The 27,324-nt window shown below is 44.9% G+C and overlaps 1 long non-coding RNA gene across 2 annotated transcripts; it reads right to left on the bottom strand.

Annotated features, from left to right (window-relative positions):
* Positions 1–4,712: 4,712 nt before the first annotated feature.
* On the bottom strand, positions 4,713–17,353 carry LOC139383381 (uncharacterized). Of its 2 annotated transcripts, XR_011628730.1 has the most exons (5): positions 17,168–17,353; positions 7,051–7,119; positions 6,662–6,719; positions 5,551–5,604; positions 4,713–5,064 (listed from the first exon to the last, which is right to left on the bottom strand). It is a non-coding gene; the product is annotated as an uncharacterized lncRNA (long non-coding RNA). The 2 variants fall into 2 exon arrangements; XR_011628729.1 differs by lacking the exons at positions 7,051–7,119; positions 17,168–17,353 and having other exon boundaries at positions 6,662–6,734.
* Positions 17,354–27,324: the final 9,971 nt, after the last annotated feature.

The raw sequence follows: 27,324 nt of genomic DNA, 5'->3' as shown, positions 1-27,324 counted from the left end.
TTGTCCCCCTTTCTAGCCCTTTCACTGATAGATGTTGTCCCCCTTTCTAGCCCCCTCACAGATAGATGTTGTCCCCCTTTCTAGCCCCCTCACAGATAGATGTTGTCCCCCTTTCTAGCCCCCACACAGATAGATGCTGTCCCCCTTTCTAGACCCCTCACAGATAGATGTTGTCCCCCATTATTCCAAAAATGTTTAGAAATAACTATTTTGTCTTTTGTTATCCTGTGGAACTTGACAGGTTCTATTGACATGGTTGGCACTGAGTGTATAAGTATGTAAAAAATACTCCAACCACAACTGAAGTCAATTTGTATATTTTTTCTCTGAGTGTGCTATGCATGGAATTTGTCTATTTACTTTATATTCTCTTTTCATTCTAGTTAGGGGAAGATAACAGATAAGAAAAGAGTTGGGAGATAAATGCACTTTTCACAGATGCTATTACTAATCCCCCCCCCCCCCTTCCTCGCTCTGTGTCCTCATCAGTTGGGCATACCACCCTGTCTGTGGTATGGCTTGGTGGACTTCTGTGTGACACTGGAGGTCTTTGTTCAAAGAGGAATGCACGTGGGTGGGAGGGAGGGAGGGAGAGAGTGAGAGAGAGAGAGAGAGAGAGGTGTCTGGGTTGTCAGGTGGCTGTTGGGTCTTGTTTGTGTCTATTACCGTGGTAACAGTGGGCGGTGGGTCGGCCTGGTGACAGCTGAGGGGAGGGAGGTTAGTGAGGTGGCTGCCAGCCAGTTGCTGGGTGACGGAGGGCGGATGGGCGGCTGGTCGTAAACTCAGAGCTCAAGGCAATGTCCTCGGAACAGGGTGTGGCAGTGGAAGCCACAAAGGTCACGAAGGAGGATCTGGCCTTCCCTTCTTCCCTGCCCTTCTTCCCTGCCCTTCTGGCTTTCCCTTCTGGACTTCCCTTCTGGCTTTCCCTTCTGGCCTGCCCTTCTGGACTTCCCTTCTGGACTTCCCTTCTGGCCTGTCCTTCTGGACTTCCCTTCTAGCCTGCCCTTCTGGACTTCCCTTCTGGCCTGCCCTTCTGGACTTCCCTTCTGGCCTGCCCTTCTGGACTTCCCTTCTGGCCTGCCCTTCTGGACTTCCCTTCTGGCCTGCCCTTCTGGACTTCCCTTCTGGACTTCCCTTCTGGCCTGCCCTTCTGGACTTCCCTTCTGGACTTCCATTCTGGCCTGTCCTTCTGGCCTTTCCTTCTGGACTGCCCTTCTGGACTTCCCTTCTGGCCTGTCCTTCTGGCCTGCCCTTCTGGCCTGCCCTTCTGGCCTGTCCTTCTGGCTTGTCCTTCTGGCCTGCCCTTCTGGCCTGTCCTTCTGGCCTGCCCTTCTGGCCTGCCCTTCTGGACTTCCCTTCTGGCCTGTCCTTCTGGCTTTCCCTTCTGGCTTTCCCTTCTGGACTTCCCTTCTGGCCTGCCCTTCTGGCTTTCCCTTCTGGCTTTCCCTTCTGGACTTCCCTTCTTCCCTGCCCTTCTGGACTTCCCTTCTTCCCTGCCCTTCTGGACTTCCCTTCTGGCCTGCCCTCTGGCTTTCCCTTCTGGCTTTCCCTTCTGGACTTCCCTTCTGGCCTGTCCTTCTGGCCTGTCCTTCTGGCCTGTTCTTCTGGACTTCCCTTCTGGCCTGCCCTTCTGGACTTCCCTTCTGGCCTGTCCTTCTGGCCTTCCCTTCTGGACTTCCCTTCTGGCCTGTCCTTCTGGCCTGCCCTTCTGGCCTGTCCTTCTGGCCTGCCCTTCAGGACTTCCCTTCTGGCTTTCCCTTCTGGACTTCCCTTCTTGACTTCCCTTCTGGCTTTCCCTTCTGGCTTTCCCTTCTGGACTTCCCTTCTGGACTTCCCTTCTGGCCATGGGATAGTTTGGGAAAAATCCCAGACCCTCCTTTCCCTTCATCTCCCTTTAGGACTCTAGAATAGCCTGGCCTCCCATGCTCACTCCCCTCCCTCCATCTCTCCCGCCCTCCCTACATCCCTCCCTCCCCTAACCTCCCTCCCTTCAAGACAGGTCCAGCTGTTTAGTGGACAGAGTGGGTGGGTGTGAGAAGGAGTAGAGGGATGTGTCCCCTAAATCATGTCTCTAATAGTGGATGGGGCTGTCCAAGGGAAGTAGATAGAGACTTATTCTGAAGGATAATGTCATAAGGTTTGTATCGTGGAAGTGGATAGAGACTTATTCAGAAGGATAATGTCATAATTTTTGTATCGTGGAAGTGGATAGGGACTTATTCTGAAGGATAATGTCATAATGTTTGTATCGTGGAAGTGGATAGAGACTTATTCAGAAGGGTAATGTCATAATGCTTGTTTCATGGAAGTAGATAGGGACTTATTCAGAAGGACAATGTCATAATATTGATCTATGTTGCTCTCATTAGCAAAAATGTTAACTTTAGTTTATGTGTGAGGTTACAAACCCACGGTAGACTACAGAGAGGATGACAGTTTCAAGAGTCCATCCTCATCAATAGCTGGAGTTTTAATCAAGGTAGATTACCCATGTATTTACTGCAATGTTGAAGGAAAGCTTTCTATTCCTGCTCACATACATACTTCTGTGTCCAGATCCTAATCGAATTAGATTACTGATTGAGTTAGTGATTGTGCCAACTGCCAAGGAATGTGGACAATAAGTATTATCTATGGCTGGCCTGATGCCAATGTGATGTGTTCTGTTTTTCTTCTTGCAGATATGGACACAGTGGAAATAGTGAACACAGTGGAAATAGTGGACACAGTGGACATTGTGAACACAGTGGACACAGTGGACATCGTGGACATAGTGGGCATAGTGGGCATAGTGGACATAGTGGGCATAGTGGGCACAGTGGACATAGTGGGCATAGTGGACATAGTGGACATCGTGGGCACAGTGGACATAGTGGGCATAGTGGGCATAGTGGACATAGTGGACATGTCCAAGTTTCCATAGATTGTAGCAAGTAGAAGTCACAGAAATATTCTCATATTGCTCTGTATGTACAGTGCCTTGCGAAAGTATTCGGCCCCCTTGAACTTTGCGACCTTTTGCCACATTTCAGGCTTCAAACATAAAGATATAAAACTGTATTTTTTTGTGAAGAATCAACAACAAGTGGGCCACAATCATGAAGTGGAACGACATTTCTTGGATATTTCAAACTTTTTTAACAAATCAAAAACAGAAAAATTGGGCGTGCAAAATTATTCAGCCCCCTTAAGTTAATACTTTGTAGTGCCACCTTTTGCTGCGATTACAGCTGTAAGTTGCTTGGGGTATGTCTCTATCAGTTTTGCACATCGAGAGACTGACATTTTTTCCCATTCCTCCTTGCAAAACAGCTCGAGCTCAGTGAGGTTGGATGGAGAGCATTTGTGAACAGCAGTTTTCAGTTCTTTCCACAGATTCTCGATTGGATTCAGGTCTGGACTTTGACTTGGCCATTCTAACACCTGGATATGTTTATTTTTGAACCATTCCATTGTAGATTTTGCTTTATGTTTTGGATCATTGTCTTGTTGGAAGACAAATCTCCGTCCCTGTCTCAGGTCTTTTGCAGACTCCATCAGGTTTTCTTCCAGAATGGTCCTGTATTTGGCTCCATCCATCTTCCCATCAATTTTAACCATCTTCCCTGTCCCTGCTGAAGAAAAGCAGGCCCAAACCATGATGCTGCCACCACCATGTTTGACAGTGGGGATGGTGTGTTCAGCTGTGTTGCTTTTACGCCAAACATAACGTTTTGCATTGTTGCCAAAAAGTTCAATTTTGGTTTCATCTGACCAGAGCACCTTCTTCCACATGTTTGGTGTGTCTCCCAGGTGGCTTGTGGCAAACTTTAAACAACACTTTTTATGGATATCTTTAAGAAATGGCTTTCTTCTTGCCACTCTTCCATAAAGGCCAGATTTGTGCAATATACGACTGATTGTTGTCCTATGGACAGAGTCTCCCACCTCAGCTGTAGATCTCTGCAGTTCATCCAGAGTGATCATGGGCCTCTTGGCTGCATCTCTGATCAGTCTTCTCCTTGTATGAGCTGAAAGTTTAGAGGGACGGCCAGGTCTTGATAGATTTGCAGTGGTCTGATACTCCTTCCATTTCAATATTATCTCTTGCACAGTGCTCCTTGGGATGTTTAAAGCTTGGGAAATCTTTTTGTATCCAAATCCGGCTTTAAACTTCTTCACAACAGTATCTCGGACCTGCCTGGTGTGTTCCTTGTTCTTCATGATGCTCTCTGCGCTTTTGACGGACCTCTGAGACCATCACAGTGCAGGTGCATTTATACGGAGACTTGATTACACACAGGTGGATTGTATTTATCATCATTAGTCATTTAGGTCAACATTGGATCATTCAGAGATCCTCACTGAACTTCTGGAGAGAGTTTGCTGCACTGAAAGTAAAGGGGCTGAATAATTTTGCACGCCCAATTTTTCAGTTTTTGATTTGTTAAAAAAGTTTGACATATCCAATAAATGTGGTTCCACTTCATGATTGTGTCCCACTTGTTGTTGATTATTCACAAAAAAATACAGTTTTATATCTTTATGTTTGAAGTTTGAAATGTGGCAAAAGGTCGCAAAGTTCAAGGGGGCCGAATACTTTCGCAAGGCACTGTATCTATCAAGTGTATTAAGGAGGAAACGTCTAAATGAGACAGGAGACATGCTATAATATAAAAACAATACTTATCTGAGTAAGCCAATGAGGAATGAATGAATAAGAGAGAAAAACATTTTGAAAAAGACTGTTTAATTAGAATTTAAAAAACATGTACAGGAACAGAGAGGTTATTGTATAACCCTCTGATCCACTAGCAGGACTATAGTAAACATCTCACTATAGCCAATTAAAATGTTATTGTATAACCCTCTGATCCACTAGCAGGACTATAGTAAACATCTCACTATAGCCAATTAAAATGTTATTAAGACTGATTCCGCTAGACAACACAAAGACAGAAAAGAACACAAAACGCTGGCTCCAAAAAGGAGTCGTTTTGGTTGTTTGTTTTTGTTTAGCATAGTATGGAGGATGGTATAGAACGCTGAGTTGCCTTCTTCTTGAAACCCATTTGGTGGATGAACCTGTGAACAAAGGAGAAAACATGTTAGATTTGTATTTTGTATAACGAAACAACAATCTTTCATGTTTGTAGCGTTTGTAAGGTTGAGATTGGTGGTGAAGGTGTATATTTTTCTCCATATATTTGCTTTGATTCTGGTGTGGCAGGTATTCTCGAGGTTAGAGCATTGGGAAAGGAATCAAAAGTCCACTGGTTCAAGTACCGAACCTTACAAGGTGAAACATCTGTCGCTGTACCCTTGAGCAAGGCTCTTAACCCTCATTTCTCTGGTGGTGCTGGAATATGGTTACCATGCAGGTGTCTCAGGAGGAGTTGGGATGTGCAAGAAACGCAGTTGTGTGTAACAGGACAAATATAAGCACCCCAAAATTCTTATTATCATTGAGATCTAGTTGAATGTGACTTAAATGAACGGTGTTGGTCTATACTTGAATGAGTACACTGAATGAGTACACTGAATGAGTACACTGAATGGCCTGTACTGTACCTGAGTTGGTCTACTTAGTAAATGTGTGGCTTTCAGCTCCCCCACGTCCAAATCCTTTGGGGGGAGAGAAAAAGAGAGCAAGAGAGACAGAGAGAAAGAGCGAGAGGGAGAGAGACAGAGAGAGAGAGAGAGAGGGAGAGAGACAGAGAGACAGAGAGAGACAGAGAGAAAGAGCGAGAGGGAGAGAGACAGAGAGAGAGAGACAGAGAGAGACAGAGAGACAGAGAGACAGAGAGAAAGAGCGAGAGGGTGAGAGACAGAGAGAAAGAGAGAGAGACAGAGAGACAGAGAGAAAGAGCGAGAGGGAGAGAGACAGAGAGAAAGAGAGAGGGGGAGAGGGGAGAGGGAAGAGACAGAGAGAGAGCGAGAGTGAGTGAGAGAGAGACAGCGAGAAAGAAAGAGAGAGTGTTGGGTCAGGGGACTGCATACTGTACTTCGACAAAACATTCTGGGATTATGTTTCAGGTGGCAGCGGAACCACAATAATGGAAACTCCTGTGGTCCCTGACCCCTTTCCACAACAGCTCTTCTAGAACCACCACACGGAACCAACATGACCATTGCTATGACTACCGCTGTTCCAATTCCAACAGAACATTCCAACTATTTCTCACGTTCAGGATATCTGTCAATGTAAGGGGTTCGACTAGCCCACTTTTCAGAGACAGTGACTGTATTTTGAGGAGAGAGTTTCTAGGTTATCAGTAGATAAAATATAAAATATATTGATTGATAAGATGTTAATGACCCCAATGTTCTTTGTGGAAGCGTGAACCTTACCCACTGAGGTTCACAATGAACAGGACTTTCCATACAGGATGTTATAGTCAGGAATACCCGATAGTGAGGTTCTCCTCCCAAAGATTACAGAGTGGAGCTTTATCAGGGTACGTATATATACACACGGCTCACATATCACTGAACTGAACTTATATATCAACTGTTACCTTCTTACATACATGTACTTTCAACCAAAAATATATAACAACTCTAGGTAATATGGTTTACGATAATAGGGTTGTGATCTCTCTCAATTATGATATCCTCATCAAGATAGACTGTTAAGGCACCTTTCACCTCTACTGTAGGATCATTGTAAATAGGAACTCACCTTTAGGCCCAAACAGCGCAGAGTAGCAGGGGCTGTTACAGTAAGGCTTGCCATCGTGCTAGAGAGAGAGAGAGAGAGAGAGAGAGAGAGAGAGAGAGAGAGAGAGAGAGAGAGAGAGAGAGAGAGAGAGAGAGAGAGAGAGAGAGAGAGAGAGAGAGAGAGAGAGAGAGAGAGAGAGAGAGAGAGAGAGAGAGAGAGAGAGAGAGAGAGAGAGAGAGAGAGAGAGAGAGAGAGAGAGAGAGAGAGAGAGAGAGAGAGAGAGAGAGAGAGAGAGAGAGAGAGTGTACAGGCTGTATTAGTATGTGCATGTGATTGTATTCAGATGAAAAGCCAAACAATATCATGAAAGATTAATGGACCAGAATGTGGGCTTAATTGTAGTTTATGACCAATACGATCTGATCCGGCCGACAGCGTCTTGTTACACTTCTCACACTTCAACAGTATGTGCCAATATCCTGATGTCTTTCATTAAAATATTTCTCACACGTTTAATAATGGACAATGGCCCACTGTGTGTGGACTGTGGCACTGTAGTGTGGTGAGGATACTGTCTGGATGTTAGACTGTAGTCTGGTGAGGATACTGTCTGGATGTTAGACTGTACACTGGTGACATAGACTGTCTGGTGCCAGTCCTTCCCCAGTGATGTAGTCTGGTGAGACAAAGATACTGTCTGGATGTCAGACTGTAGTCTGGTGAGGATACTGTCTGGATGTCAGACTGTAGTCTGGTGAGGATACTGTCTGGATGTTAGACTGTAGAGACTGTAGTCTGGTGACGATACTGTCTGGATGTTAGAGTGGTGACGATACTGGTGAGGATACTGTCTGGATGTTACTGTCTGGATGTCAGACTGTAGTCTGGTGAGGATACTGTCTGGATGTCAGACTGTAGTCTGGTGAGGATACTGTCTGGATGTTAGACTGTAGTCTGGTGACGATACTGTCTGGATGTCAGACTGTAGTCTGGTGAGGATACTGTCTGGATGTCAGACTGTAGTCTGGTGAGGATACTGTCTGGATGTTAGACTGTAGTCTGGTGAGGATACTGTCTGGATGTCAGACTGTAGTCTGGTGAGGATACTGCTCGTGAGCTCCATGATGTAACGTTACAGGCCTCTTTTAGACCAGCACACAGATAACACTTTAGTCACAAGAATATTGGGAGGGTGTGGTGCTTGGCTGACTGTCTGAGGAGAGAGAGAACGGAGACTCCCTGAGGAATATGTCCTCCCTTCCCTCCCTATTTCCCCTCCTCCCTTGGAAATATAAAAACCTGATAAAGAGAGTATTTATCTTTGGGCTGAGCTGTGAGGAACGATTTGCAACAAACAGCCATCATGGAGACGATCGTTAAACAGGGGGGTAAGCCATAGTCATGGGTTTTATGGTTTTTATGAGCAGAAATGTTCAAGCTCGGAGGGCTGTCTGCTGAGACCTATCCCACGATGCAATGGGAGAGAGGGCCAACTAAGCATCTGCTGTGTCTGATGGGAGCCAAATGCTGTAAAGTTCAAACATAAGGACAGGAGGTGCTGAAAGCAAAACGACATTCTAATACATTTTGGTCATAAATAAAGTAGAGAAAATTCAGAACACACTGGAGAATAACATGATCACTACCATCTATGGATATGAACGAGTGTCCTGCTAAAGTCTCACTCAATACACGACTTAAAGGAAGTGTTTAACCAATAGATGACAGATCCCTCATGTGAACTCTTACTTCATATTTGGAATTACTGTAAATTATTCTGAAAGTCTCTACATATTGTAGAATTGCATTTGACTATACTGTATTACTGAGTTCATGCACAGTAGGCCTATGTATCAATAGTTATTTGTCAGTGGTGGAAAAAGTACCCAATTGTCATATTTGAGTCAAAGTTAGAGACCTTAATAGAAAATGAGTGAAAAGTGAAAGTCACCCAGTAAAATTCTACTTGAGTAAAAGTCTAAAAGTATTTGGTTTGAAATATACTTAAGTATCAAAAGTAAAAGTGTAAATCATTTCCAATTCTATTATATTAAGCAAACCAAACGGCACAATTTTCTTGTTTTTTAAATTTACAGATAGCCAGGGGCACACTCCAACACTCAGACATAATTTACAAATAAAGCATTTGTGTTTAGTGAGTCCTCCAGAACAGCTGCAATAGGGATGACCAGGGGTTTTCTCTTTAAGTGCGTGAATTAGACCATTTTCCTGTCCTGCTAAGCATTCATAATGTAGCAAGTACTTTTAGGAGTCAGGGAAAATGTATGGAGTGGAAAGTACATTATCTTTTTTAGGAATGTAGTGGAGTAAAAGTCAAAGTCCAAAATATAAATTGTAAAGTAAAGTACAGAAACCCCCAAAAAGGTATTTGTCACGTCAGTGATTTAGGACTCGATCCAATCCGCTGAAGATCCACACTGTAGCGCAAATTCAATGTAAAGATCATTTCCAGATTGAGCCGACATATGCAGCATTTACCGTGAATCCAGTGTCTGTGAACACAGGAACATTGCCTTTACATTTCTAAGGAGCTGTAGCACAATTCTTCAGCGCTACGGATTCAATCGAGCCCCTAGTGTGAGTATGGATCCATTCTGGCAACTGCTGTCAGATGATTGTTTCCAGTGTCTCCGTACAATCAGTCGGTCAGTCAGTCAGCCAGTCAGTCAGTAAGCCAGTCCAACAGTCTTCCAGTCAGCCAGTCAGTCAGTCAGCAATCAAATTCTACTGGGTCGGCAGGTAGCCTAGTGGTTAGAGCGTTGGACTTGTAACCACAAGGTTGCTAGATTGAATCCCTGAGCTGACAAGGTAAAACTCTGTTGTTCTGCCCCTGAACAAGGCAGCTAACCCATTGTTCCTAGGCCGTCATTGAAAATAAGAATTTGTTCTTAACTGACTTGCCTAATTAAATAAAGGTAAAAAAAATAAAAATCTGTCAGTCAATCAGTGTCTCAGTGCAGTCAGTCAGTAAGCCAGTCAGTCTTCCAGTCAGTCAGTAAGCCAGTCAGTCTTCCAGACAGTCAGTCCTACAGCATTCCAGCTGGCTCTGTAGAGGCTGGGTGGAATGGAACCAGGTCCAAGGTTTGGCCTCCCTCTGGGCCACAGTATTCACCAGAGGTGTGGACTCGAGTCACATGACTTGGACTCGAGCCAGACTCGAGTCACAAATATGATGACTTGCAACTCGACTTTGACTTTAACACCAATGACTCGTGACTTGACTTGGACTTGAGCCTTATGACTCACCCTGACTTGATACCCTCCTCAAGCCCAAATATTAAAAATCATGCTATTAAAAAAAGTGTGCAGCGCATCAACTCATTCATTTAACGGATTACAGTTTGACTTGAACAGCAGCCAATCAAATTGTGCCAGCTGAGAAACAGTTGTGCGTGGCAGAGCAGAGGAACGTCGGCGGGTGAATTCAGATGGAGCCCTTGGAAAGATGATACCCAAAATTATTATTTTCAGATATAAAGACGACGCTGTATCAACAAAAAAAATGATTGCAACTTACAAAACATGCAGGAAGAAAATTACAGACGGAGGCGCAACAGTTTCCAACTTTGTTCGACATTTGAAGCTGCACAAAGAACGGTAAGTCGTGACTAATATAGCCGACAGCTATATCATTTATTTCTTTACTGGTGTATCATGTAGGCCTCCACACAGTCAATCAGTGCGGGAACGTGATCATTGCACCTAAGATTGAGCTACAACTGGCTAGGCAGTTGGTAGCCTAACTCCTGCCTGATGTTACTGCTGTTCCTAAAACCATTCACATACGTTAGCCTACTGTAACCGTTAGCCTACTGTGTGTGTGTGTGTGTGTGTTTGTGTGCGTGTGCGTGTGCGTGTGTGTTAAGGTTGGGCGATGGTGTACGAGCCTACATCGCCGAATGCGCCCCACAGCGATCCTCGATAGTCGATCACTATTGGGGGGGGGGGTCTTTCTCATGGCTACCCATGTATTTCCATGGAAATATAACGTTTATTTGGAAAGTAATACATATATAGATATTTTTAAAAGCATTCATGATTTGCGTAAATGTAATATACTAACTTATTACTCTTATTAAAAATATGAAATGGTCAAAGTTCAGGATTTGAGACTTGACTTGATACTTGACGGTCTTGACTTGGGACTTGACTCGGACTTGCCTGTCTTGACTTGGGACTTGACTTGGGACATTGAGTGCTAAGACTTGAGACTTACTTGTGACTTGTAAAACAATGACTTGGTCCCACCTCTGGTAATTACTGTACTTCCACTAACAAGATGAGGAGACAGAGAAAGGATGTCCCTCTCCACTACCCTGGGACAGAATATAATGGTGCTGCTGTGTCTCAACTGCTCTAGGTTGACTTACAGTGTCAGAGGGTAACAGAGGCAACGCTGTTGGGTTACAGTAATTGACCTTATTCACACAGGGGTTTTCATTCCTACTCTGGAGCAATCATGGCCGACACGTGAATAAGGTCTATTGTGATTCATCGAACAACCTTCCTTCACTTCTGTTGTCACCACTGGTTATGAATGGTCAGCTCATTCCTCAGGCACTCAGAGCTGTTGTCCATCTGTCTGTCTGTAGGTGTGTGTGTGTGTGAATGAGGTTTATATACAGACACAGATCCTTCAGTCCCCTTGATGTCAATGTCATGGGGTGTGTCTACTGTAATTGGGGTGTGTCTAATGTGATTGGGGTGTGTCTAATGTGATTGGGGTGTGTCTACTGTAATGGGGGTGTGTCTACTGTTGTCTACTCTAATTGGGATGTGTCTACTGTTACTGGGGTGTGTTTACTGTAATTAGGGTGTGTTTACTGTAATTGTGGTGTGGTTACTGTAATGGGGGTGTGTGTGAGTAAGACCAACTACCATGAATAATCCTTCTTACACCACTCCAACTACCCTGAGTAGCACTTCTTACACCACTCCAACTACCCTGAATAACCCTTCTTACACCACCCCAACTACCCTGAATAAACCTTCTTACACCACTCCAACTACCCTGAATAACCCTTCTTACACCACTCCAACTACCCTGAATAACCCTTCTTACACCACTCCAACTACCCTGAATAACCCTTCTTACACCACTCCAACAACCCTGAATAACCCTTCTTACACCACTCCAACTACCCTGAATAACCCTTCTTACACCACTCCAACAACCCTGAATAACCCTTCTTACACCACTCCAACAACCCTGAATAAACCTTCTTACACCACTCCAACTACCCTGAATAACCCTTCTTACACCACTCCAACTACCCTGAATAACCCTTCTTACACCACTCCAACTACCTGAATAAACCTTCTTACACCACTCCAACTACCCTGAATAAACCTTCTTACACCACTCCAACTACCCTGAATAACCCTTCTTACACCACTGCAACTACCCTGAATAACCCTTCTTACACCACTCCAACTACCCTGAATAACCCTTCTTACACCACTCCAACTACCCTGAGTAGCACTTCTTACACCACTCCAACTACCCGGAATAAACCTTCTTACACCACTCCAACTACCCTGAATAACCCTTCTTACACCACTCCAACTACCCTGAATAACCCTTCTTACACCACTCCAACTACCCTGAGTAGCACTTCTTACACCACTCCAACAACCCTGAATAAACCTTCTTACACCACTCCAACTACCCTGAATAACCCTTCTTACACCACTCCAACAACCCTGAATAAACCTTCTTACACCACTCCAACTACCCTGAATAACCCTTCTTACACCACTCCAACTACCCTGAATAAACCTTCTTACACCACTCCAACTACCCTGAATAACCCTTCTTACACCACTCCAACTACCCTGAATAACCCTTCTTACACCACTCCAACTACCCTGAATAACCCTTCTTACACCACTCCAACTACCCTGAATAACCCTTCTTACACCACTCCAACAACCCTGAATAACCCTTCTTACACCACTCCAACTACCCTGAATAACCCTTCTTACACCACTCCAACTACCCTGAATAACCCTGGATTGGCTCAGATCTGAATCTAAATGGTCCATGAAGATAATGTATTGAGGGAACACGTAGAGACGGTTGGTGCCCTTCCTTGTCTCTGTCTATCTCTGTCTTGCTGTCTCTCTGTCGTTACAGGGAGGGGGGTACGTTTGATTGTTTCCCACTCTCCTCTGTCTGGAAACAGACAGTACTTTTCCTCCATCAGTCATTGACTTAATAAGTATCAGTAGAACGATTGCTTCCATCTCAGCCACCCCTGGGAGAGAGAGGCAGGGAGGTGAGAGCTCTGGAGAGTCGAGATGGGGTGAGTAGAGAAAGAGACAGGGAGCTGGGGGCTCTGTAGAGTCATGATGGAGTCAAGATGGGGTGGGTAGAGAGAGAGACAGGGAGCTGGGGGCTCTGTAGAGTCAAGATGGAGTCAAGATGGGGTGGGTAGAGAGAGAGACAGGGAGCTGGGGGCTCTGTAGAGTCATTATGGAGTCAAGATGGGGTGGGTAGAGAGAGAGACAGGGGGATGGGGGAGCTATGAGGTGGGTAGAGAGAAGATCAACCAAGGCAAAAGACAGTTTAGGAAGAGAGGAGATGGGGAGATAAATGATATGTATAGAACAGGAAATAGGGCTCGTCAGGTAGGAAAACAGGTAGGAAAACAGGTAGGAAAACAGACCTACAGTGGAACAGGTTGTGAAAAGCTTATTAGATGAAGATGGAGGTGCTGCATAAGCATTCCCAAACTAGATAGGGTGTCAAATCAAATCAAAGTGTGCGCCGAATACAACAGTGAAATGCTTACTTACAGACTCTAATCAATAATGCAAAAAAGGTATTAGATGAACAATAGGTAAGTAAAGAAATAAAACAACAGTAAAAAGACAGGCTATATACAGTAGCGAGGCTATAAAAGTAGCGAGGCTACATACAGACAACGGTTAGTCAGGCTGATTGAGGTAGTATGTAGATATGGTTAAAGTGACTATGCATATATGATGAACAGAGTAGCAGTAGCGTCAGGTTGACTAGCGGTTACGATTGTCGGGCCATGAACCGAAAGGTTGCTGGTTCAAATCCCCAAGCCAACTAGGTGAAAAATGTGCCGATGTGCCCTTGAGCAAAGCATTTAATCCTAATTGATACTTTAAGTTGCTCTCGATGAGTGTCAACTATAATGTAAGATAGTATAGCTGCTCCCTTGAGCAAAGACAGATACTTTCTGAAAACAACTATTTTATAGATGTATGAAAGAGAAAACTGATAACACCTTACAAGCTAAAACAACGAAGCTCAGCTTCAATGCCCTTTTTCCCTGAGACATTTTGTTCAAGAGCTGCGGAGAGACGCAGAACTGTTTTTTCATTAAAAAAAACGAAAAGTTAATCTGCAGAAGGAAGGTATGGCTCCCCAGCCAGCAGGGTCACTTCCTCTGACTGACAGGCCAACCTTACTGTAGAGAGAGACAGAGAGAGAGAGAGAGATGGGGAGGGGGCTCCCCAGCCAGCAGGGTCACTTCCTCTGACTGACAGGCCAACCTTACTGTAGAGAGAGACAGAGAGAGAGAGAGAGATGGGGAGGGGGCTCCCCAGCCAGCAGGGTCACTTCCTCTGACTGACAGGCCAACCTTACTGTAGAGAGAGACAGAGAGAGAGAGAGAGAGATGGGGAGGGGGCTCCCCAGCCAGCAGGGTCACTTCCTCTGACTGACAGGCCAACCTTACTGTAGAGAGAGACAGAGAGAGAGAGAGAGAGATGGGGAGGGGGCTCCCCAGCCAGCAGGGTCACTTCCTCTGACTGACAGGCCAACCTTACTGTAGAGAGAGACAGAGAGAGAGAGAGAGATGGGGAGGGGGCTCCCCAGCCAGCAGGGTCACTTCCTCTGACTGACAGGCCAACCTTACTGTAGAGAGAGACAGAGAGAGAGAGAGAGATGGGGAGGGGGCTCCCCAGCCAGCAGGGTCACTTCCTCTGACTGACAGGCCAACCTTACTGTAGAGAGAGACAGAGAGAGAGAGAGAGATGGGGAGGGGGCTCCCCAGCCAGCAGGGTCACTTCCTCTGACTGACAGGCCAACCTTACTGTAGAGAGAGACAGAGAGAGAGAGAGATGGGGAGGGGGCTCCCCAGCCAGCAGGGTCAATTCCTCTGACTGACAGGCCAACCTTACTGTAGAGAGAGACAGAGAGAGAGAGATGGGGGAGTTATGAGGTGGGTAGAGAGACTCTGTTCACAAACAGACCCCACAAACACAAACCAACCAAATCACGAGAAAACAAAATTTGGTGGAAACTGAGCTGCACTTCCTAACCTCCTGTCCAATGTTTGACCATATTAGATACACATATTTCCCTCAGATTACACAGACCCACAAAGAATTCGAAAACAAACCCAATTTTGATAAACTCCCTATCTATCTATCTATCTATCTATCTATCTATCTATCTATCTATCTATCTATCTATCTATCTATCTATCTTTCTATCTTTCTATCTTTCTATCTTTCTATCTATCTATCTATCTATCTAACTCTCTACTGGGTGAAATACCACCATGTGCCATCACAGCAGCAAGATTTGTGACCTGTTGCCACAAGAAAAGAACGAACACCGTTGTAAATACAACCCATGTTTATGTTTATTTATTTTCCCTTTTGTACTTTAACCATTTGCACATTGTTACAACACTGTATATAAACATAATATGACATTTGAAATATCTTTATTATTTTGGAACTTCTGTGAGTTTAATGTTTACTGTACATTTTAATTGTTTATTTCACTTTTGTTTATTATCTCCTTCACTTGCTTTGGCAATGTTAACATATGTTTCCCATGACAATAAAGCACAATGAATTGAATTGAGAGAGGCAGAGAGAGAGAGAGAGGCAGAGAGAGAGAGAGAGAGGTATGCTCCCCAGCCAGCAGAGTCAATTCATCTGACTGACAGGCCAACCTTACTGTAGAGAGAGAGAGACAGAGAGAGAAAGAGCCTTTGTGCTATGTATCATGGCTTTGTGTGTCTCCAGCGATGACAGACTGACTCTGTTAAGCTACTGAAGTGAAGGAAATGTGCTAAATGGATCAAGACACATAACATGGTCCGTCCGTCCAATCAGCTCCTCCCTCCATTAACCTCCAGACAGAGGGAGACCAAAGTTATTGGGCTTCGCCGGATAAAACAACCCATTACAGACTCTGGAAATATGTCTTTCCTCTTCTTCTCATCTTTCATTTAAGTCGTCACTTAAAATAAGTACAAAAGCGATATTTTCCATAATAATATAAGTTTACACCGTGCTCATCTGAGATGTCATCTCCCTCACAGTGTTGTGCTTGTCAGTACACTTCCTCACTATATCAGCGTTGAGAGATAAGATGGTTGGGCTCCAAGTCAAACAGATGGTTACTGCCAACTTCAACATGTATGAATTTCCCATTTCAAACCTGATATATAACTAGTGATTTCCTATTCCAGTACAATCTGAGAGAGATATTGTGTTGGGATGTCTTAATGCCCGCTGTAGCCTTTTATAACTGTGTTATTTTATCCCCTCTCCCTATGCTAAGTCACTGACTTAGCAGGACCTGCACTACCACAGCTAGTCTGTTGTCAAGATGTTATCCCTGTTATTTTATCCCCTCTCCCTATGCTAAGTCACTGACTTAGCAGGACCTGCACTACCACAGCTTGTCTGTTGTCAAGATGTTATCCCTGTTATTTTATCCCCTCTCCCTATGCTAAGTCACTGACTTAGCAGGACCTGCACTACCACAGCTTGTCTGTTGTCAAGATGTTATCCCTGTTATTTTATCCCCTCTCCCTATGCTAAGTCACTGACTTAGCAGGACCTGCACTACCACAGCTTGTCTGTTGTCAAGATGTTATCCCTGTTATTTTATCCCCTCTCCCTATGCTAAGTCACTGACTTAGCAGGACCTGCACTACCACAGCTAGTCTGTTGTCAAGATGTTATCCCTGTTATTTTATCCCCTCTCCCTATGCTAAGTCACTGACTTAGCAGGACCTGCACTACCACAGCTAGTCTGTTGTCAAGATGTTATCACTGTTGGAAAATCTCCAGAGGTGAGGGGGAAAAGACTCCCATTAAATTCACTGCATCAGATTTTTGCAGAATTATGTCTTCCTCTTTGGGGAAGGGCAAATAAACATTGCAGTCAATAACCAATTAGTCAGCTAGTATTACTAAAATTGTTACTAACTAGTTACTAAAAGTTTGCATGCCAAAAATATTCTGCAGTCACAGTCATGTTCATTCTATATATAATTCCTAACAGGAAATTGCTCAAGCGAAGCATTGCTCCTCTCTCACAATCTCTCAAGAGCTTTTTTTTTTTTTTTTTACAGCTACAGACACGTTGGTTAACTAAACTGTATTGAACTGTCTGCAGGTTTAGTCAAATGTGAAATATGGTACGATAACTCCAAGCAGGTATGTTGAATAAAATAAGTGCACCCCGGTTTAGCAAAAATAATGAATAATAATTTTGATCGACACAATAAAGATGTCTTACCGAAGTAAACTTCCTTTGTGCATTTTGGGCACTTCGGCATGGTGATGTGTTGGTCTCCGGGATAGAAAGAAGTATCCTAGTTGAATTAATGCTCACAGCAGTTATACAGCAGCAACAGCCCACCTGTCCGTTCTTAACCACGCCTCGTTGTGAAATGCAGATGTTTGCGCGCCTTAGTATTTATACCGCTCAGGAAATAGTTGGGCTCCGCGGAACTGAATAGAGGGTGAGGCTTTGACAGTGTGTGTGTGTGTGTGTGTGTGTGTGTGTGTGTGTGTGCGTGTGTGTGTGTGCGTGCGTGCGTGATATATAAATATATATATATAGAGAGAGAGGGAGAGAGAGAGAGAGAGAGACAGAGAGAGAGAGAGACAGAGAGAGAGAGGGCGCAAAATACGGAAATGATTGGAGTTGAGTCAGTGTGCATCTAAGATCTAAGTCAGGAAATCATGTCAGAAACGTTTTTGTACACTGGCCTATTCCTTCATGATAGTTATAGGTTTGATCCCTATAGCCTATATTCTAAATAATTTAATTGAATTAAAAAATATATGCATACAACTGTAATCGCTGCCAAAGGTATATATCAGTTATTAAACCATGTTGAAACTTACAGTGCATTCAGAAAGTATTCATACCCCTTGACTTATTCCACATTTTGTTGTGTTACAGCCTGAACTTAAAATGTTTTAAATATATTTTCTCCTCACCCATTACACACAATACCCCATAATGACAAAGTGAAAACATGTTTTTAGAAATGTTTGCAAATTTATTGAAATTTAAATACAGAAATATCTAATTTACTTAAGTATTCACACAGCGATTACAGTTGTATGTATATATTTTCTCTCTCTCTCTCTCTCTCTCTCTCTCTCTCTCTCTCTCTCTCTCTCTCTTTGGCAGCGATTACAGTTGCGAGTCTTTCTGGGTAAGTCTCTAAGAACTTTGCGCGCCTGGATTGTACAATATTTGCCCATTATTATTTTCAAAATTCTTCTAGCTCTGCTAAATTGTTTGTTGACCATTGCTAGAGAACCATTTTTAAATCTTATTTCAAGGATATTTCCCTGTGTAGATTTCACCTTGTGTTTTGGGTTATTGTCCTGCTGAATGGTGAATTCATCTCCCAGTGTCTGGTGGAAAGCAGACTGAACCAGGTTTTGCCTGTGCTTAGCTACATTTATTTTTTATCCTGAAAAACTCCCACTTCCTTAACGATTACAAGTATACCCATAACATGACGCCGCAAGCACTGTGCTTGAAAATTTGGAGAGTGGTACTCAGTGATGTGTTGGATTTTCCCCAAAGATATTTGTATTTAGGACAAAAAGTACATTTATTTTGTCACATTTTATGCAGTATTGCTTTAATGCCTTGTTGCAAACAGGATGCATGTTTTGTAATTTATTTTTTTCTGTACAGGCTTCCTTCTTTTCACTCCGTCATTTAGGTTAGTGTTGTGGAGTAACTACAATGTTGTTGATCACTCATCAGTTTTCTCCTGTCACAGTCATTAAACTCTGTAACTGTTTTAAAGTCACCATTGGACTCATGGGGAAATCCCTGTGCGTTTTCCTTCCTCTCTGGCAACTGAATGATACCTGTAACTTTGTAGAGACTGGGTATAGTATATTGATACACCATCCAAGGTGTAATTAATAACTTTACCATGCTCAAAGGGATATTCAATTTCTGCTTTTTAAAATGTTTACCCATCTACTAATAGGTGCCCTTCTTAGCGAGGCATTGGAAAACCTCCCTGGTCTTTGTGGTTGAATCTGTGTTTGAAATTCACTGCTCGACTGATGGATCTTACAGATAATTGTATGTGTGGGGTACAGAGATAAAGTAGTCATTAAAAATGCATGTTAAACACTGTTATGGCACACTGAGTGAGTCCATGCAACTTATTATGTGACTTGTTAAGCACATTTTTACTCCAGAATTTCTATCAGCATGTTAAATGTGCAACCAGAGGAAAAATAACTCTGGACCACCTATACTCCACACACAGAGAACAATACAAAGCTCTCCTTCGCCCTCCATTTGGCAAATCTGACCATAATTATATCCTCCTGATTCCTGCTTAGAAGCAAAAATGAAAGCAGGAAGCACCAGTGACTAAATCAATAAAAAAGTGGTCAGATGAAGCAGATGCTAAGCTACAGGACTGTTTTGTTAGCACAGACTGGAATATGTTCCGGGATTCCTCCGATGGTATTGAGGAGTACACCACATCAGTCACTGGCTTCATCAATAAGTGCATCAAAGATGTCATCCCAACATTGACCATACTACGTACATACCCCAAACAGAAGCCATGGATTACAGGCAGCATCCGCACTGAGCTAAAGGCTAGAGCTTCCGCTTTCAAGGAGCGGGACTCTAACCCGGAAGCTTATAAGAAATCCCGCTATGCCCTCTGACGAACCATCAAACAGGCAAAGCGTCAATACAGGGCTAAGACTGAATCGTACTATACCGGCTCTGACGCTTGTCGGATGTGGCAGGGCTTGCAAACCATTACAGACTACAAAGGGAAGCACAGCCGAGAGCTGCCTAGTGACACGAGCCTTCCAGACGAGCGAAACCTAATCTATGCTCGCTTTGAGGCAAATAACACTGAAACATGCATGAGAGCACCAGCTATCCGCAGCCGATGTGAGTAAGACCTTTAAACATGTCTCTAGCCATGAAGTGCTTTGAAAGGCTGGTCATGGCTCACATCAACACTATCATCCCAGAAACCCTAGACCCACTCCAATTTGCGTATCACCCCAACAGATCCACAGATGATGCAGTCTCTATTGCAATCCACACTGCCCTTTCTCACCTGGACAAAAGGAACACCTATGTGAGAATGCTATTCATTGACTACAGCTCAAAATTCAACACCATAGTGCCCTCGAAGCTCACCAATAAGCTAAGGACCCTGGGACTAAACACCTCCCTCTGCAACTGGATCCTGGACTTCCTGACGGGCCGCCCCCAGGTTGTAAGTGTAGGTAACAACACATCTGCTACACTGATCCTCAACACTGGGGCCCCTCAGAGGTGCGTGCTCAGTCCCCTACTGTACTCCCTGTTCACTCCTGACTGCACGGCCAGGCACGACTCCCACACCATCATTAAATTTGCCGATGACACAACGGTGATAGGCTATAGGGAGGAGGTCAGAGACCTGGCCATGTGGTGCCAGAACAATCCTCTCCCTCAATGTGATCAAGACAAAGGAGATGATTGTGGAAGACAGGAAAAGAGGACTGAGCACGCCCCCATTCTCATCGACAGGGCTGTAGTGGAGCAGGTTGAGAACTTCAAGTTCCTTGGTGTCCACATCATCAACAAACTAAAATGGTCCAAGCACACCAAGACAGTCGTGAAGAGGGCACATCACCAACAAACTAACATGGTCCAAGCACACCAAGACAGTCGTGAAGAGGGCACATCATCAACAAACTAACATGGTCCAAGCACACCAAGACAGTCGTGAAGAGGGCACATCACCAACAAACTAACATGGTCCAAGCACACCAAGACAGTCGTGAAGAGGGCACATCACCAACAAACTAACATGGTCTAAGCACACCAATACAGTCGTGAAGAGGGCACATCACCAACAAACTAACATGGTCCAAGCACACCAAGACAGTCGTGAAGAGGGCACATCATCAACAAACTAACATGGTCCAAGCACACCAAGACAGTCGTGAAGAGGGCACATCACCAACAAACTAACATGGTCCAAGCACACCAAGACAGTCGTGAAGAGGGCACATCATCAACAAACTAAAATGGTCCAAGCACACCAAGACAGTCGTGAAGAGGGCACATCACCAACAAACTAACATGGTCCAAGCACACCAAGACAGTCGTGAAGAGGGCACATCATCAACAAACTAACATGGTCCAAGCACACCAAGACAGTCGTGAAGAGGGCACATCATCAACAAACTAACATGGTCCAAGCACACCAAGACAGTCGTGAAGAGGGCACATCATCAACAAACTAAAATGGTCCAAGCACACCAAGACAGTCGTGAAGAGGGCACATCACCAACAAACTAACATGGTCCAAGCACACCAAGACAGTCGTGAAGAGGGCACGACAAAGCCTACTCTCCCTCAGGAGACTGAAAAGATTTGGCATGGGTCCTCAGATCCTCAAAAGGTTCTACAGCTGCACCAGTGAGAGCCTGGTATGCTGCTCGGCCTCCGAGGCACTACAGAGGTCCTGGAAAGGTCCTGGAGCGCCAAGTCTAGGACCAAGAGACTTCTAAACAGCTTCCACCCCCAAGCCATAAGACTCCTGAACATCTGGTCAAATGGCCACCCAGACTATTTGCATTGCCCCCCCCCCCCCCCCCTCTTTATACCACTGCTACTCTCTGTTGTCATCTATGCATAGTCACTTTAATAACTCTACCTACATGTACATACTTCCTCAACTAACCGGTCCCCCTGTCACGTTCTGACCTTTATTTCCTTTGTTTTGTCTTTATTTAGTGTGGTCAGGGCGTGAGTTGGGGTGGGCAGTCTATGTTTGTTTTTCTATGTTGGTTTTTGAGTTCGGCCTAGTATGGTTCTCAATCAGAGGCAGGTGTCGTTAGTTGTCTCTGATTGAGAATCATACTTAGGTAGCCTGGGTTTCACTGTTGGTTTGTGGGTGTTTGTTTCCGTGTGAGTGTTTGTCGCCACACGGTACTGTTTCGTTTTTTGTTTTCATCACATCGTTTATTGTTTTGTATTTCAGTGTTCAGTTCGTTTTTAATAAATCGTCATGAACACTTACCACGCTGCATCTTGGTCCAATCCTTAATCTGCCGTTACACCCCCCCCCCCCCCCCCCCCCCCCGCACATTGACTCTGTACTGGTACCCCCCTGTATATAGTCTCACTATTATTATTTTACTGCTGCTCTTTAACTACTTGTTACTTGTAGCTCTTTTTCTTATCCATATTTTTTTGTAAAACTACATTGTTGGTTAGGGGCTCGTATGTAAGCATTTCACCTGTTGTATTCAGCATTTCACTGTAAGGTCTACAACCCCTGTTGTATTCAGCATTTCACTGTAAGGTCTACAACACCTGTTGTATTCAGCATTTCACTGTAAGGTCTACAACACCTGTTGTATTCAGCATTTCACTGTAAGGTCTACAACACCTGTTGTATTCAGCATTTCACTGTAAGGTCTACAACACCTGTTGTATTCAGCATTTCACTGTAAGGTCTACAACACATGTTGTATTCAGCATTTCACTGTAAGGTCTACAACACCTGTTGTATTCAGCATTTCACTGTAAGGTCTACAACACCTGTTGTATTCAGCATTTCACTGTAAGGTCTACAACACCTGTTGTAATTCAGCATTTCACTGTAAGGTCTACAACACCTGTTGTATTCAGCATTTCACTGTAAGGTCTACAACACCTGTTGTAATTCAGCATTTCACTGTAAGGTCTACAACACCTGTTGTATTCAGCATTTCACTGTAAGGTCTACAACACCTGTTGTAATTCAGCATTTCACTGTAAGGTCTACAACACCTGTTGTATTCAGCATTTCACTGTAAGGTCTACAACACCTGTTGTATTCGGCGCATGTGACTAATAACATTTGATTTGATTTGATTTAGGCTTGCCATAACAAAAGGTTTGCATAGTTTTTGACTCAAGACATTTCAGCTTTTCATTTTTAACTCATTTAAAAATGTCTAAAAACCTCATTTCACTTTGACATTACGGCCAGCGTAGGCCAGTGACCCAAAAATAAATACATTTAATCCATTTTAAATGCCAGCTGCAACACAACAAAATGAGGAAAAAGTCCAGGGGTGTAACTACTTTCTGAAGACACTGTACTCTGCTCACGAGACAACACCCGGCTTCAAAGTTCCATTTCCTTCCTTAGTGTGCAGGTGCTGATCTTTCAATACAACCCCCTCCCATGTCCACTGCAAGCTGTGACATACTGAACACTGCAGTGACTCAACGCTGATAGAAAATCAAACAGGAAAAGCCACGTGAATATGAAGTTGTTTTGAGCAGAACACGACCATCATTTTTAAACTTTATAATAAACGTATCATAATAACTTTATGTATATTTTTAGACTGGAGAGAGTGCCTCACCATTCAATGTATTGTTAACACATCAGGGCCTGCCTGCACTTCAACACACACACACACACACACATCCTATTGCCCTAAACAGCGTCTGATATGAAATCATTTTTATTTGTCACATGAGCCGAATACAACAGGTGTTGTAGACCTCACCGTGAAATGCTGAATACAACAGGTGTAGACCTCACCGTGAAATCGAATCAATCAAAAAGTAACAAGAAATGTACATAACAATAACGAGGCTTTATACAGGGGTACCGGTACCGAGTCAATGTGCGGGGGTACAGGTTAGTCAAGGTCATTTGTAAAGTGACTAGATAATAAACAGAGAGTAGCAGCAGTGTAAAAACAAAGGTAAATAGTCCGGTGGCCATTTGATTAATTATTCAGCAGTCTTATAGCTTGGGGGTAGAAGCTGTTAAGGAGTCTTTTGGTCCTAGACTTGACGCTCCAGGACCGCTTGCCGTGCGGTAGCAGAGAGAGCAGTCTATGACTTTTTAGGGCCTTCCTCTGACACTGCCTGGTATAGAGGTCCTGGATGGCAGGAAGCTTGGCCCCAGTGATGTACTGGGCCGTTCACACTACCCTCTGTAGTGCCTTGCGGTTGCAGTTGCCATACCAGGCAGTGATGCTCTCGATGGTGCAGCTGTAGAATCTTTTGAGGATCTGAGGACCCATGCCAAATCTTTTCAGTCTCCTGAGAGGGAAAAGGTGTTGTCGTGCCCTTTTCATAACTCTGTTGGTATGTTTTGGATCATGATAGTTTGTTGATGGTGTGGTCACCAAGGAACTTGAAACTTTCGATCCGCTCCACTTCAGCCCCGTAATGTTAATGGGGGCCTGTTTGGCTCTCCTTTTTCTATAGTCTACTATTAGCTCCTTTGTCTTTCTCACATTGAGGGAGAGGTTTTGGTCCTGGCACCACACTGCCAGGTCTCTGACCTCCTTCCTATAGGCTGTCTCATCCTTGTCAGTGATCAGCTCTACCACTGTTGTGTCGTCAGCAAACGTAATGATGGTGTGGGAGTCGTGCTTGGCCACGCAGTTGTGGGTGAACAGAGTACTAGAAGCACAAGCACAAGCATTTTGCTACACTCGCATTAACATCTGCTAACCATGTATATGTGACCAATACAATTTGATTTGATTTGATACAGGAGGGGACTAAGCACGCACCCCTGAGGGGCCCCAGTGTTGAGGATCAGCGTGGCAGATGTATTGTTGCCTACACTTACCACCTGGGGGAGGCCCGTCAGGAAGTTCAGGATCCAGTTGCAGAGGGAGGTGTTTAGTCCCAGGGTCCTTAGCTTAGTGATGAGCTTTGAGGCCACTATGGTGTTGAACGCTGAGCTGTAGTCAATGAAAGGCATTCTCATATAGGTGTTCCTTTTGACCAGGTGAGAAAGGGCAGTGTGGAGTGCAATAGAGATTGCATCATCTGTGGATCTGTTGGGGTGGTATGCAAATTGTAGTGGGTCTAGGGTTTCTGGCATGATGGTTTTGATGTGAGCCATGACCATCTTTTTAAAGCACTTCATGGCTACAGACGTGAGAGGAGGGGAAGGGAGGGAAGGGAGGGGAAGGGATGGGGAGGGGGAGGGGGAGAGGGGAGAGGGAGAGGGAGAGGGGGGAGAGAGAGAGGACAGGAGTGAAGGGGATGGGGAGGTGGGAGAGGAAAGGAGGGGAGGGGAAGGGATATCAGCTGACTGACGTCTTTGTAATTAGCTCTTGAAATATTATCTGACCCTCCTACCGGTTCCACCTGAATTACAGGGAACCTTTATCTGATAAATGATCAAAGAGGTTCCATCATTTCTATAGATGATTGAAAACATCCTCCTGGCCTGGGCTGCGTTCAGCAGGGCACAATGTTGTGGAACACTCAGGCAGAAATATATCATGCAGAATAAAGATGGGCTCCCAAGTGGCAACGCGGTCTAAGGCACTGCATCTCAGTGCAAGAGGTGTCACTACAGTCTCTGGTTTGAATCCAGGCTTTCCTTATCCGGCCCTGATTGGGAGTCCCATAGGGCAGCACACAATTGGCCCAGCGTCGCCCGGGTTTGGCCGGGGTAGGCTGTCAATGTAAATAAGAATTTGTTTTTTAATGACTTGCCTAGTTAAATAATAATAATAATTATCTTACATGTAGAACACAGACTCAGCTCTATATCATGACATATTTCCACAACGTTTAAATATTTAATTTTAACAGGGAGTCCCATTGAGACCAAGGTCTATTTTGCAAGGAAGCCCTGCATCTCACAGATTACACAACAATTACACAATCACGGCAGCATTGATCACACCTCTGTTCTTGGGTTAGGCTGCAGTTGGCCTTTACTACAGCCTAGTAACCATGCTTCTACCCATGTGATCACAGCTACTGTGTGTTTGTTGGTTACAGTCTCTAACAGACAATCTAGGACAGCGTAGGAGTTGAATTGGCTTGTGGATACAACGATTACGGTGTGGTGTCGTCACAAATGTCTTTGCCAAAGAGACAGGGAGTGTTTTGAGCCCGTTTCGGGCCAGCCCTGTCAGGCTTGTGTAATGATTACAACATGTTGCACACCCCGCCTAGGTCCAGAGAACAGTTAAAACACACACAATTGAACCTACAGTATATGAAGTGTGTGTTTAAAATGCAAACATCTACCAAGCTCTATGAGCACACTCACGCACGCATGCACGCACGCACGCACCCACCACACCACCACACACCACCACACCACACCACTCACCACCACACACCACACACCACACCACCACACACCACCACACCACCACACCACCATCACACCATACCACCACACCACTCACCACCACACACCACACCCCCACAGACCACACCACACCACCACCACACACCATCACACCACCACACACCATCACACCACCACACCATCACACCACCACACACCACCACACAATCACACAACACACCACGCCACCACACCACACCACTACACCACCACACCACCACATACCATCACACAATCAAACACCACACCACCACCACACCACCATACAATCACACACCACGCCACCACACCACACCACACCACTACACCACCACACCACCACATACCATCACACAATCAAACACCACACCACCACCACACCACCATACAATCACACACCACGCCACCACACCACACCACACCACTACACCACCACACCACCACATACCATCACACAATCAAACACCACACCACCACACACCACCACACAAGCACACACCACATCACCACCACCACACAAGCACACACCACACCACCACACCACCACACACCACCACACCACCACACACCACCACACCACCACACCACACCACACACCACCCCACCACACACCACCACACCACACCACCACACCACATCACACACCACCCCACCACACACCACCACACCACCACACCACACCACCACACCATCACACACCACACCAAACCACCACACACCACACCACACACCACCACACCACACACCACCACACCACACACCACCACACCACACCACCACACCATCACACACCACACCAAACCACCACACCACACACCACCACACACCACCACACCACCACACCACACACCATCACACACCACACCACATCACACACACCACCACACACCACATCACACACCACCACACCACCACACCACCACACCACACACCACCACACCACCACACACCACACCACCACACAATCACACACGACACCAGACAACACCACACCAGACACCATCACACACCACCACACCACCACACCACACACCACCACACCACACACCACCACACCACCACACACCACCACACAATCACACACCACACCAGACACCATCACACACCACACCAGACAACACCACACACCACACCACCACACCACCACACAATCACACACCACACCAGACAACACCACACACCACACAATCACACACACCACACAACACCACACACCATCACACCACACACCACACCACACCAGACAACACCACACCACACCAGACAACA

This window comes from Oncorhynchus clarkii, chromosome 25, assembly GCF_045791955.1.
Source record: "Oncorhynchus clarkii lewisi isolate Uvic-CL-2024 chromosome 25, UVic_Ocla_1.0, whole genome shotgun sequence".
NCBI classification, from domain to species: domain Eukaryota; kingdom Metazoa; phylum Chordata; class Actinopteri; order Salmoniformes; family Salmonidae; genus Oncorhynchus; species Oncorhynchus clarkii.
Note: the sequence above shows the minus strand (reverse complement) of the source record. Positions and strands in the feature narration are given on the sequence as shown.